Source organism: Scyliorhinus torazame, chromosome 4, assembly GCF_047496885.1.
Source record: "Scyliorhinus torazame isolate Kashiwa2021f chromosome 4, sScyTor2.1, whole genome shotgun sequence".
Lineage (NCBI taxonomy): Eukaryota > Metazoa > Chordata > Chondrichthyes > Carcharhiniformes > Scyliorhinidae > Scyliorhinus > Scyliorhinus torazame.
This window is the reverse complement of record NC_092710.1, coordinates 261935793-261946777: the sequence shown is the minus strand read 5'-3', so window position 1 is coordinate 261946777 and position 10985 is coordinate 261935793.

The following is a 10985-nucleotide window of genomic DNA, read 5'->3' as shown; positions in this document are numbered from 1 at the left end:
AATCCCTCTTCGCCCCCCCCCCCCACTCGTCCCACCACTTTGTCCAAACGTTCATTTTCGTAGTCCAATCATTCCAATTTTTCTTCTACAATAAAAGTCCACGCTTCATCCGCCGTCTCAAAGTAGTGGTGCCTCCCTTGATATGTGACCCACAGTCTTGCCGGTTGCAGCATTCCAAACTTTATCTTTTTTTTGTGAAGTACCGCTTTGGCCCGATTAAAGCTCGCCCTCCTTCTCGCCACCTCCGCACTCCAATCTTGATAGACGCGGATCACCGCGTTCTCCCATTTACTACACCGAGTTTTCTTCGCCCATCTAAGGACCATTTCTCTATCCTTAAAACGGAGAAATCTCACCACTATGGCTCTGGGAGCTTCTCCTGCTCTCGGTCCTCGCACCATAACTCGGTATGCTCCCTCCACCTCCAACGGACCCGTCGGGGCCTCCACTCCCATTAACGAGTGCAGCATCGTGCTCACATATGCCCCGACGTCCGCCCCCTCCACACCTTCAGGAAGGCCAAGAATCCTCAAGTTGTTCCTCCTTGCGTTATTTTCCAGTGCCTCCAACCTCTCCACAGATCGTTTCTGGTGTGCCTCCTGTATCTCCGACTTCACCACCAGGCCCTGTATGTCGTTTTCATTCTCTGCTGCTTTCGCCTTCACGACCCGAAGCTCCTGCTCCTGGGTCTTTTGTTCCTCTTTCAGCCCTTCAATCGCCTGTAATATCGGGGCCAACAACTCTTTCTTCATTTCCTTTTTTATCTCCTCCACGCAGCGTTTCAAAAACTCTTGTTGTTCAGGGCCCCATATGAAACTGCCACCTTCCGACGCCATCTTGGTTTCTGCTTGCCTTCCTTGCCGTTGTTCCAAAGGATCCGCTGCAATCCGGCCACTTTCCTCTCCTTTTTCCATCCGTGTCCAGGGGGAACACCCTTCTGGTTTACCGCACGGTGTTTTCAGCCGTTAAAATTGCCGTTGGGGCTCCTATCAAGAGCCCAAAAGTCCGTTTCACAGGGAGCTGCCGAAACGTGCGACTCAGCTGGTCATCGCCGCACCCGGAAGTCCGGTGTATTGGATTATTGATCATTACTCTGACTTGAACCATGTGCCGGTATCAGAAAGATACATGGCTACTCAAGAGCAAAGGTGATAAAACAGAACAATTAAACTAAGGCAAAAGTTAGCAACAGTGGGAGCGTGAATGGGGGTATTTTTTTTATCCATTTACAGGAGTGGGTGTCACTGGCTAGACCAGCATTCATTGCCCATCCCTAGCTGCCGTTCAGAAGTTGGTGGTGAGCTGCCTTCTTGAACTGCTGCAGAGCCTGAGGTGTAGGTACACCCACAGTGCTTTTAGGGAGGAAGTTCCAGGATTTTGATCCAGTGATAATGAAGGAATGGCAATATTTTGCCAAGTCGGGGTGGTGAGTGAATTGGAGGGGAACCTCCAGGTATCTGCTGCTCTTGTCCTTCCAGATGGTAGTGGTTGTGGTTTTGGAAGTTGCTGCGTAAGGAACCGTGGCGAGTTATTGAAATACATCTTGTAGACTGTGCACATGGTTGCCACTACTTGTCAGTGGTGGAGGGATTGAATGTTTGTGGAAGCAATCAACTGGGCAGCTTTGTCATGGATGGCGTCAAGCTTCTTGAATGTTGTTTGAGCAAGTGGAAATTATTCCGTTACACTCTTGACTTGTACCTTGTAGATAATGGAGGCTTTGGGGAGTCAGGAGGTGAGTTATTCACCGTAGGACTCCTAGCCTTTGACCTACTCTGGTAGACATAGTATTTATATGGCTAGTGCAGTTTAGTTTCTGATCAATGGTAACCCCCAGGATGTTGATTGTGGGGGATTCAATGACGATAATGCCATTGAATGTTAAGGGCCGATAGTTAGATCCTCTTTTGTAGGAGATGGTCATTATCTGGCACTTGTGTGGCATGAATGTAATTTGCCACTTGCCAGCCCAAGCCTGGATATTGTCCAGGTCTTGTTGCATTTGGATATGGACTGCTTCAATATCTAAGGAGTCACAAATGGTGCATTGTGTAGTCATCTGTGAACATCCCCACTTCTGATCTTATGATGGAAGGAAGGTCATTGATGAAATAGCCGAAGGTGGTAGGGCCGAGGACATTACCCTGAAGAACCCCTGCAGTGATGTCCTAGAACTGAGATTATTGATTGACCTCCAACCATCATGACCATCTTCCTTTTTGCCAGGTTTGACTGCAACCAGCAGAGCTTTCCTCCTAAATCCCACTGACTCCAGTTTAGCAAGGGCTCCTTGACGCCATACTTGGTCAAATGCTGCCTTGATGTCACTCTCCCCTCACCTCTGACATTTGGCTCTTTTGTCCATGTTTGAACCAAGGATGTAATGAGGTCAAGAGGTGAGTGACCCTGGCGGAACCCAAACTGAACGTTCATAGCAGGTTATTGGTGAGTAAGTGCCGCTTGATAGCACTGCTGATGACCCCTTCCATCACTTTGCTGATGATGACTGATAGGACGGTATTTGGCTGGGTTGGATTTGTCCTGTTGTGTACAGGACATACCTGGGCAGTTTTCTACATTGCTGGGTAGATGCCAGTGTTGTAGCCGTACTGGAACAGCTTGGCTAGGGGTACAACAAATTCTGGAGCACGGTAGCACAGTGGTTAGCATAGTTGCTTCACAGCTCCAGGGTCCCAGGTTTGATTTCCCGCTGGGTCACTGTGCGGAGTCTGCACGTTCTCCCCATATCTGCATGGATGTCCTCCGGGTGCTCCGGTTTCCTCCCACAGTCCAAAGATGTGTAGGTTAGGTGGATTGGCCATGCTAAATTGCCCTTAGTGTCCAAAAAGGTTAGGTGGGGTTGCTGGGTTACAGGGGTAGGGTGGAGGTGTGGACTTGGGTAGGGTGCTCCTTCCATGGGCCATTGCAGACTCGATGGGCCGAATGGCCTCCGTCTGCACTGTAAATTCTATGATTCTATGACTCCATGTATTATTGCCAGGATATTGTCAGGGCCCATAGCCTTTGCATTATCCAGTGCCTTCAGCCATTTCTTGATATCATGTGGAGTGAATCATATTGGCTGAAGACTGACATCTGTGATGCTGGGGACTTCTGGAAGAGACCGAGATGGATCATCCACCTGGCAGTTCTGGCTGAAATTTGTTGCGAATGCCTCAGCCTTGTCTTTTGCACATATGTGCTGGGCTCCTCCATCATTGAGGATGGGGATATTTGTGGAGTCTCCTCCTCCAGTGAGTTGTTTAATTGTCCACCACCATTCACAGCTGGGTGTGGCAGGATTGCAGAGCTTAGATCTGATGTGCTGGTTATGGAATCGCTTAGCTCTGCCTATTACTTGCTGCTTATGCTGTTTGGCACACAAGTAGTTCTGTGTTGTAGCTTCACCAGGTTGTCACCTCATTTTTTGGTGTGCCTGGTGTTGCTCTTGGCATGCTCTCCTGCACTCTTCAGGTTGATCCCCTGATTGGAGGTAATGATCGAGTGGAGGAAATGCCAGGCCATGAGGTTGAATACAATTCTTCTGCTGCTGATGGCCCACACGGCCCCATGGATGCCCAGTCTTGAGTTGCTAGATCTGTTCGAAGCCTATCCCATTTAGCACGGTGGTAGTGCCACACAACACGATGGAGGGTATCCTCAATGTGAAGACGGGACTGTGCGGTGGTCACTTCTACCGATACTGTCATAGAATCATAGGATCACAGAATTGAGAGTGCAGAAGGAGACCATTCGGCCCATCGAGTCTGCACCAGCTCTTGGAAAGAACATCCTACTCAAGCCCACGCCTCCACCCTATACCCGTAACCCAGTAACCTCACTTAACCTCTTTTTTTATGGACACTAAGGGCAATTTAGCATGGCCAATCCACCTAACCTGCACATCTTTTGGACTGTGGGAGGAAACCGGAGCACCCGGAGGAAACCCACGCAGACATGGGGAGAATGTGCAGACAGTGACCCAAGCTAGGAATCGAACCTGGAACCCTGGTGCTGTGAAGCAACTGTTCTAACCACTGTGCTACTGTGCTGCCCTGTCACGGACAGATGCATCCGCAGCAGGCAGTTTGGTGAGTGTTTTTCCCTCTTGTTCGTTCCGTCAGTACCTGTTGCAGTCCCAGTCTAGCAGCTATGTCCTTTGGACCCAGCCAGCTTGGCCTGTGGTGGTACTACTGAGGAACATTTGGTGATCCGCCACCCAGAGAATATTCTGCCTCCCTTGCCACCCTCAGTCCTTCCTCCAAGTGCTATTCAACATGGAGGATTACGCATGGAGGATTCCTTACCCATGTTTAACCTGAAGCCATGAGACTTCATGGGGTCCAGACTCTATGTTGACTCCCAGGGCAACTCCCTCGTGAATGTATACCACTGTGCTGCCACTTCTGCTGGCCCTGAGCTGCCGGTGAGACAGGATATACCCAGGAATGGCGATAGTGGTGTCTGGGACATTGTCTGTAAGGTTTGATTCTGTGAGTATGTCTATGCCAGGCTGTTGCATGACTAGGCTGTGAGACATCTCTCCGAACTTTGGCACAAGCCCCGAGATGTTAGTAAGGAGGACTTTGCAGGGTTGACATTGTCATTTCCGCTGCCTGGGTCGATGCCGGGCAGTCCATCAGGTTTCATTCCTTTTTTGATTTAGCATAACGGTTGAATACAACGGAGTGGCTGGTTAACCCATTTCAAAGGGCATTTAAGAGTCAACCACACTGCTGTGGGTGTGGAGTCACATGTAGGCCAGACAAGATAAAGATGGCAGATTTCCTTCCCTAATGGACATGGGTTTTTACAACAATCTGCAATGGTTTCATGGACATCATTGGACTTTAATTGATCTTAAAGTCTATAACCTGCAGTGATGGGATTCAAATGTGAATCCCAGATTATTATCCTGGGTCTCTGGATTACTCGTCCAGCAACAATACTACTATGCCACCGCCTCCCTGCTATGAAGGGGGTATGAGGGTGGGGGTTATGAAAGGTGGGGCCTTGAGTGGGGGCTTGAAAGGAGGGGGCTCAAAAGAGTGCATAGCCTTATATGTGGGGAGCCCTCAGAATCCATCTAGTGGGGTATGCTCACTTTGGGGGGGGGGGGGGCGGTAGGGCGATGATGTAGACATTTAGTGATTTGGGGGGGGGGGGTTTCCCCACCGGGATATAGGGTTGAGGGTGTTGTCTATATCTGTGGAAGTTGTCATGTCTGTGGGTGGGGGGTGCAGGAGATCTTCAACTTAACTGGAGCCAGTCCTGCCGGAATCTTTAGTTCTCCAGAAAATATTCTAAGTGTGAAATTTTTCACTGGCAAGCTCCCCAAACTCGAAAAAAACGCTGGGCGCCATCGGTCGGGAGTTACCTCTGGGTTGGGGGACTTAGCGGCTCAGTGGCTGCATGTCCTAAATGCCATCCTCCATATTGTGTATACCCATAACAGGGGCAACTACAGCTGCTGCCTGTCCTCCCAAACACTTCCAGGACACAGTCCTGTTCCTGGTTATATGCAGACGGTCACTTTAACTCCCTTTGACAGTGAGCAACCTCCAGCTTCACAGCTGAAGGCTATTTAGAATAAGAAATTGGCATTGTTAATTATGTTAGCACTTCACAGCTCTCCAGTGGTATGTTTGCTGATTTTTCCTGCTGGTAGTTACAAATGCCTGAAGGCAGTGTGTTTGTTTGCTGCTGCCTCTTTTGCTTCTGCGGCCTGAAGTAAGGAAAGGGAGGATGTAAGATAACCTGCTGCCAGTGCAGGAGAATGGAAAGGGGTATCTTTTGCTCTTCTGACGTGCTCTGTGATGGCGCGACTTTCTGATACATTGTTACACTACCCCTGAGCAACGTTCCATGATGCGAGTCTATTGCTGGGAACTGTGGAAGGAGAGAAGAGCGTGACTGGTTGATTTGAATGCTGGCGACTTTATTGATTGTTTCATGTTCAAAGTGCTTTTGGTTTTCTTTGTATAAGTGCACTGTTGTAATTTTGTATTTGTGCTGAGCTTTGTAGTAAAGATGTGTGGCGTGGTGCCTTTTCCTTGTTGATTAATGGTTTCTGTAATTACTGGTTTGTGTGATATATGGACGAGTTTGTTTTTGAGTAGTTTGTTTTCATCTTTTTGTATGAAAGTACTGTTGACCATTTCTGCCACTTCTTTTGTTTCTGTGGCCTGGAGTGGGGAAAGGGAGGCTGTTAGATAATCTGCTACCAGTGCTGGAGAGGGGGAAGGGGAGTTCTTTTTGTCTTCTGTGGTACTCTGCACGGTGTGACTTTCCAGTTTATTGTCATGCTACTTCCGAACGACATTCCCCTGTTGAAAGTATACTGCTAGGGGCTGCAGGAGAGAGGGGCAGATTGATCCGAATGGGCAAGCTGACTAAAGTGTGAAGAAACACTTTTGCAGATTGTTGGTGACTTTATTGTACTGTTGTTTCCTGTTTGATGTTTACAGTATGTTTGGTTTTGTTTGTATAAATGCAGTGTTGTAGCTTTGTGTTTGTCTTGATATTCTGTAGCGAAAGGGCATGGTGCAGTGCATTTTCCTTGTTACTTGGACTGTTGAGTAGTTTGTGTTCATTTTTTGTATGAAGGTACTACTTATTAAGCAAAATATTCCCCAGCGGTGCAACAGGTTGTGTTTGCTGATTGGTGCTGCTTGTGGCTGCAAATGTCTGGAGGCTGCTGCTGTTTCCTCCTTTTTCTGTATCTTGGAGTGAGGAAACGGAGGTTGGGATGATGACCTGCTGCCTGAACTAGAGAAGGGGAAGTAGTGGGGGGTGGGGTGGAGGGGCTCTTTTTCTCTTCTGGAGTGCTTTGGTCAGTGTGACTTACCACTACTTGAGATGTCTCCTGCTGGGAGCTGCATGAGGGAGAGAGAGAAGCAGGTTGATCCGACTGAGCAACTTGAAGGTATTGAAGAAATGCTTTTGCGGATTACTAGTGATTTTATTGTGAGTGTAACTCCTCCATGATGACTAGCTCATTGCCGCGGGACAAACACGCTGGATGTCAAGGCTGTTTTACTGCACATTGAACGCCATTGGAACATGTGGCTACCAGCCTTTGGCCGTATGAGGAGGCCTGTACAATGGAGGCTAATGGACCGTAAACAACCAACAGCAAGGATCCTCTATTCTGTTGAGGACCTGCGAGGGTGGATACAGTATGCTTGAACTGTTGTAGCTTTGTGTTTGTATCGATATTCATCAACTGAAAGGTACGTGTGTGTGTGTGTATGGCACGGTGCCTTTTCTTTGTTGATTCATGGTTAGAGTGATTCTGGACTGTTAAGTAGTTGGTTTTTATCTCTTTGACCGTTTAATAAACAAAATATTCTCAAGTGCATACTCGTGGGTGCATGTGCCATGTCTCAGACATGTTTTATTGTGTAGCGTTCCAATCACGCTGTGAGGCCTGGAAACTTTGCCTGAACCTTGGGTGCATCAATGCCACAGAGGAAACAGCCAACATTCAAACACCCAAGAGCTGGGCTTCAGCACTGGAGATATCCCCACGACCAGAGGGTGAGTGTGTGGATCAGGGGAGGGTACCTGAGCAAGGTTCCCCCGAGTGTCCCCGGCAGGGTCTGGAGTCTAGGGGCTCCTGATGTGGCTGGGGTGGAGTGTGCATGGCGGGGTCCTCCAGCACAACTGGCTTGGTGGATGGCACTCTGAGAGAAGGTGGGACATGTGAAGGTTGTGATTTGAGAGTCCCAGGGTGCAAGCCCCAACTATTTGTGGGACTCTCTCCTTCTCCAATTCCTTACAGCAACCAAGATAAATGGTGTTGGCCCTACAGCGGCAACACTCGCAGTGCATAAGCGCAGAGGCAAAAACATTTCTGGCACTAACTGCAATTAAATCTGGGCCATAGTCTTGCAACTTCAGCCGTCAGATAGCACCCAGGAAGCCATGCCCAATACGGCACTTAGTACTTTTCCCACTAAATTACACCCAATATATCTTAGCAGATATATAAGAAGCTGACTATAAATACTGTTAAAATTCCCAAATAATTTCTAAGTAATTATTTTTTATTTTGGCCATGAAGAAAACCATTGATTTAATACCCGAGCCATTTATTGTATGTGGAACGACAAAGATCATCAGTAAACAAACATGTATTCAAATTATCAAAGCACTCACTAATCTTTGCAATTCCGATACTTTATGAGCAGCACTGTCAGTCGGAAGCTTATTAACCAATTGACAAAGAATGGAACCATCATCCGATTTAAAAGCTAAACCCTCTAGAACTGGTATAATCGTATTGACAGTGCATGGACAGGAGGAGGAAAATTGTAAACATATATTTCAAATTCTTTCCATCTACATTGTATTTATTAAACAAGTGTTTTTGCTTTTCCTCATTCTTGCTTTGCACAAAGTATTACTCCATTCACCTGGGGAATTAGAGCAGAAGGAAGTAATGAATGTAGTACCTCATTAGTGACTCTGCATCTACAGCCTCCGCAGAAAGGCCAACAGCCCAGCCATTTTTCACTGCTGTCTGTGCAGGACCATTGTTCACTCTAAGTGATCCTGACGTACAATTACCAGGAAACAATTATGGCTGGTCTGCCGTTTTAGGCCACTTGTCAGCAAGGACTTTCTGCTGTCGTGCCTTCTGGTATTCTCCAATCAGTCCCAACTTGGGTGTGATCCACCCATATTAATTTCTCCATCTTTTAAACAGTTTCAGCAACCCTGCAAAATACTGTCCCACGGAGTTTCTCCAGATAATTCTGCATAACAATCCACCAAAAATGTTTCGGGGCTAAGGCTCCAATCAAGACAAGGGGCTGAACTGTCACTCAAGTCAGGAGCTGAGTCAGGAAAAATACCAACTCCACAAACCTGACTCGAGAGAAAGTCTCTCTCATTATCTGGGTGGGGGAGGGAGGTGGTGAGCCAGGCCCGCTACCCTGGAAAAAAATTGCTGCCGGGAGCAGAGGCAGGCTGTTTAAAAGTCTCGCTTTTGAACTCTGGGATATGTAGGAAAAAGTCTAAAACGAAAGATAGCCCTCGTCCCTCACACCCACTCCCAATCATGTGCTCCCCATGCCCTCTCAAGTGCCCCCCCCCCCCATGGCCCTTCATAATTCCTATGCAAATGTATGCCTATCTACCCACTCCCATTTCCCTTTATGGCCTCCCTTCCAACCTATCCCCCTCTATTCAAACCCCATGGCCCTCTCCAGCCTCTATGCCATTATGTCCATCTACCGCCCTATAGTCCTTTATAGCTCCTATGCCACATTAGTGGCAACTCATGCCAACCCATGATCCCCACCCTTTTCCTTTACATCCCCCGACAACGTACCTGGTGCCCACCATTGGCAGATGTCAAGATCCATGCTGAGAGGAAACAAACTAATGTTCTCAGAATCTTCATTATTTAAAAGTCCAATTCATAAAAAAACACTATTTAAATTCCTTCAACTACCTAATCCTTCACAAAAGCAAACATTTCCTTTAAGTATTTAATCCTCTATAAAAGAAGCATTTGTACTCATAGCCCCACAGCCCCAAAGACTTGGGCCAGAATTCTACGGCTGTTGGGAGTTGCTTTTCCCACCAGTAGCGCACCCCTGAACGTGGGTTTCCAATGGAAAATCCCATTGACAAGCTGCCTGAGTAGAGAATCCCATTGACAGCGAACAACGCACCGCCGAGAAACATCTGGCTGGGGTCTGGGGAATCCTGCCCTTGATAACCAGTTGGAGCAGTCAATAAAACTGAACTAACAGGCACATCACTAATCCTAGGTTGTGAAATCAGACATGCAGCACAAATCCTGCAATAACTGTCCGGTTTATGTCAACGGATCAAGTAAAATGGCAAGCACTGATTTTGAAAAAAACTGCAGACTTTTAATAAAATTTCTGTAGGATAGGACAGTTAAATGTCTTGACAGCGCCAACATGTTTATCCACTTTTTATGCACATTCATACCTATTTTTAATAATCCAAAAGGAACTTGACCTTTCCCAAAGAGCACCTTACCTCTTCTGGACATATGCAAAGAGCTGCCTGCCTCTCCAAAGAGGTTGACTACCTTTCCAAAAGATGACCTGACCTCGCTCTCCATTTTTTCCAAAAGGGTACCTTGTATCTCCAAAAAGGGTACCTTCTCCCTCCAAAAGGAAACTCTAGTTAGTAAATTTAGAACTTTTCCTGAAAAGTGCAAAGCTCATTAGCGGCATTGCAGAAACCTGGGTGATGAAAATCATATCTGTTTGAAAGCAACTGCACTTCTACATATGTAGCTGCCTCCATGAATCACAAATGTGCAAACTATAAGATGTCTCTATTCAACATCTTCTCCCCTACCCCACCCTAGAAAATGTTGGGTGCTGGGTTCTGGAATCAGGGGTCCGGCTTTGTCAGAGACTCTGTCCCCATGATAATTCAGGCCAAAGATGCAACAATAACTGTCCTGTAACAATTGATCTAAATGCATGTTTTCATATATCACAATTAACCATCCTTTACACACAATATAACTAAGGGGAAAAAACCTATTCTAAAAGAAAACTTTGTAACAATCTGTCAGTCACATTGCAATGTTCTTAAGTCATGGGTTTAATACTCTCAGTAAAAGTGACATTTGTTTAATACTTTATTACTAGCAGTCACTTTTGTTTTATATCCTTTCACCAGCAGGCACATTTACTTAATATGGGCAGCACGGTGGCACAGTGGTTAGCACTGCTGCCTCAAGGTGCCGAGGATCTGGATTCGTTTCCGGCCCCAGGTCACTGTCCGTGTGGAGTTTGCACATTCTCCCCATGTCTGCATGAGTCTCACTCCAACAACCCAAACATGTGCAGGGTAGGTGGATTGGCCACATTAAATAGACCCTTAATTGAAAACAAACATTTACTTAATAGCAGTCACATTTGCTTAACATTCTTTCACTAGTAGACACATTTGTTTCTTACTCTATCACTGGCAGTCACATTTCATAA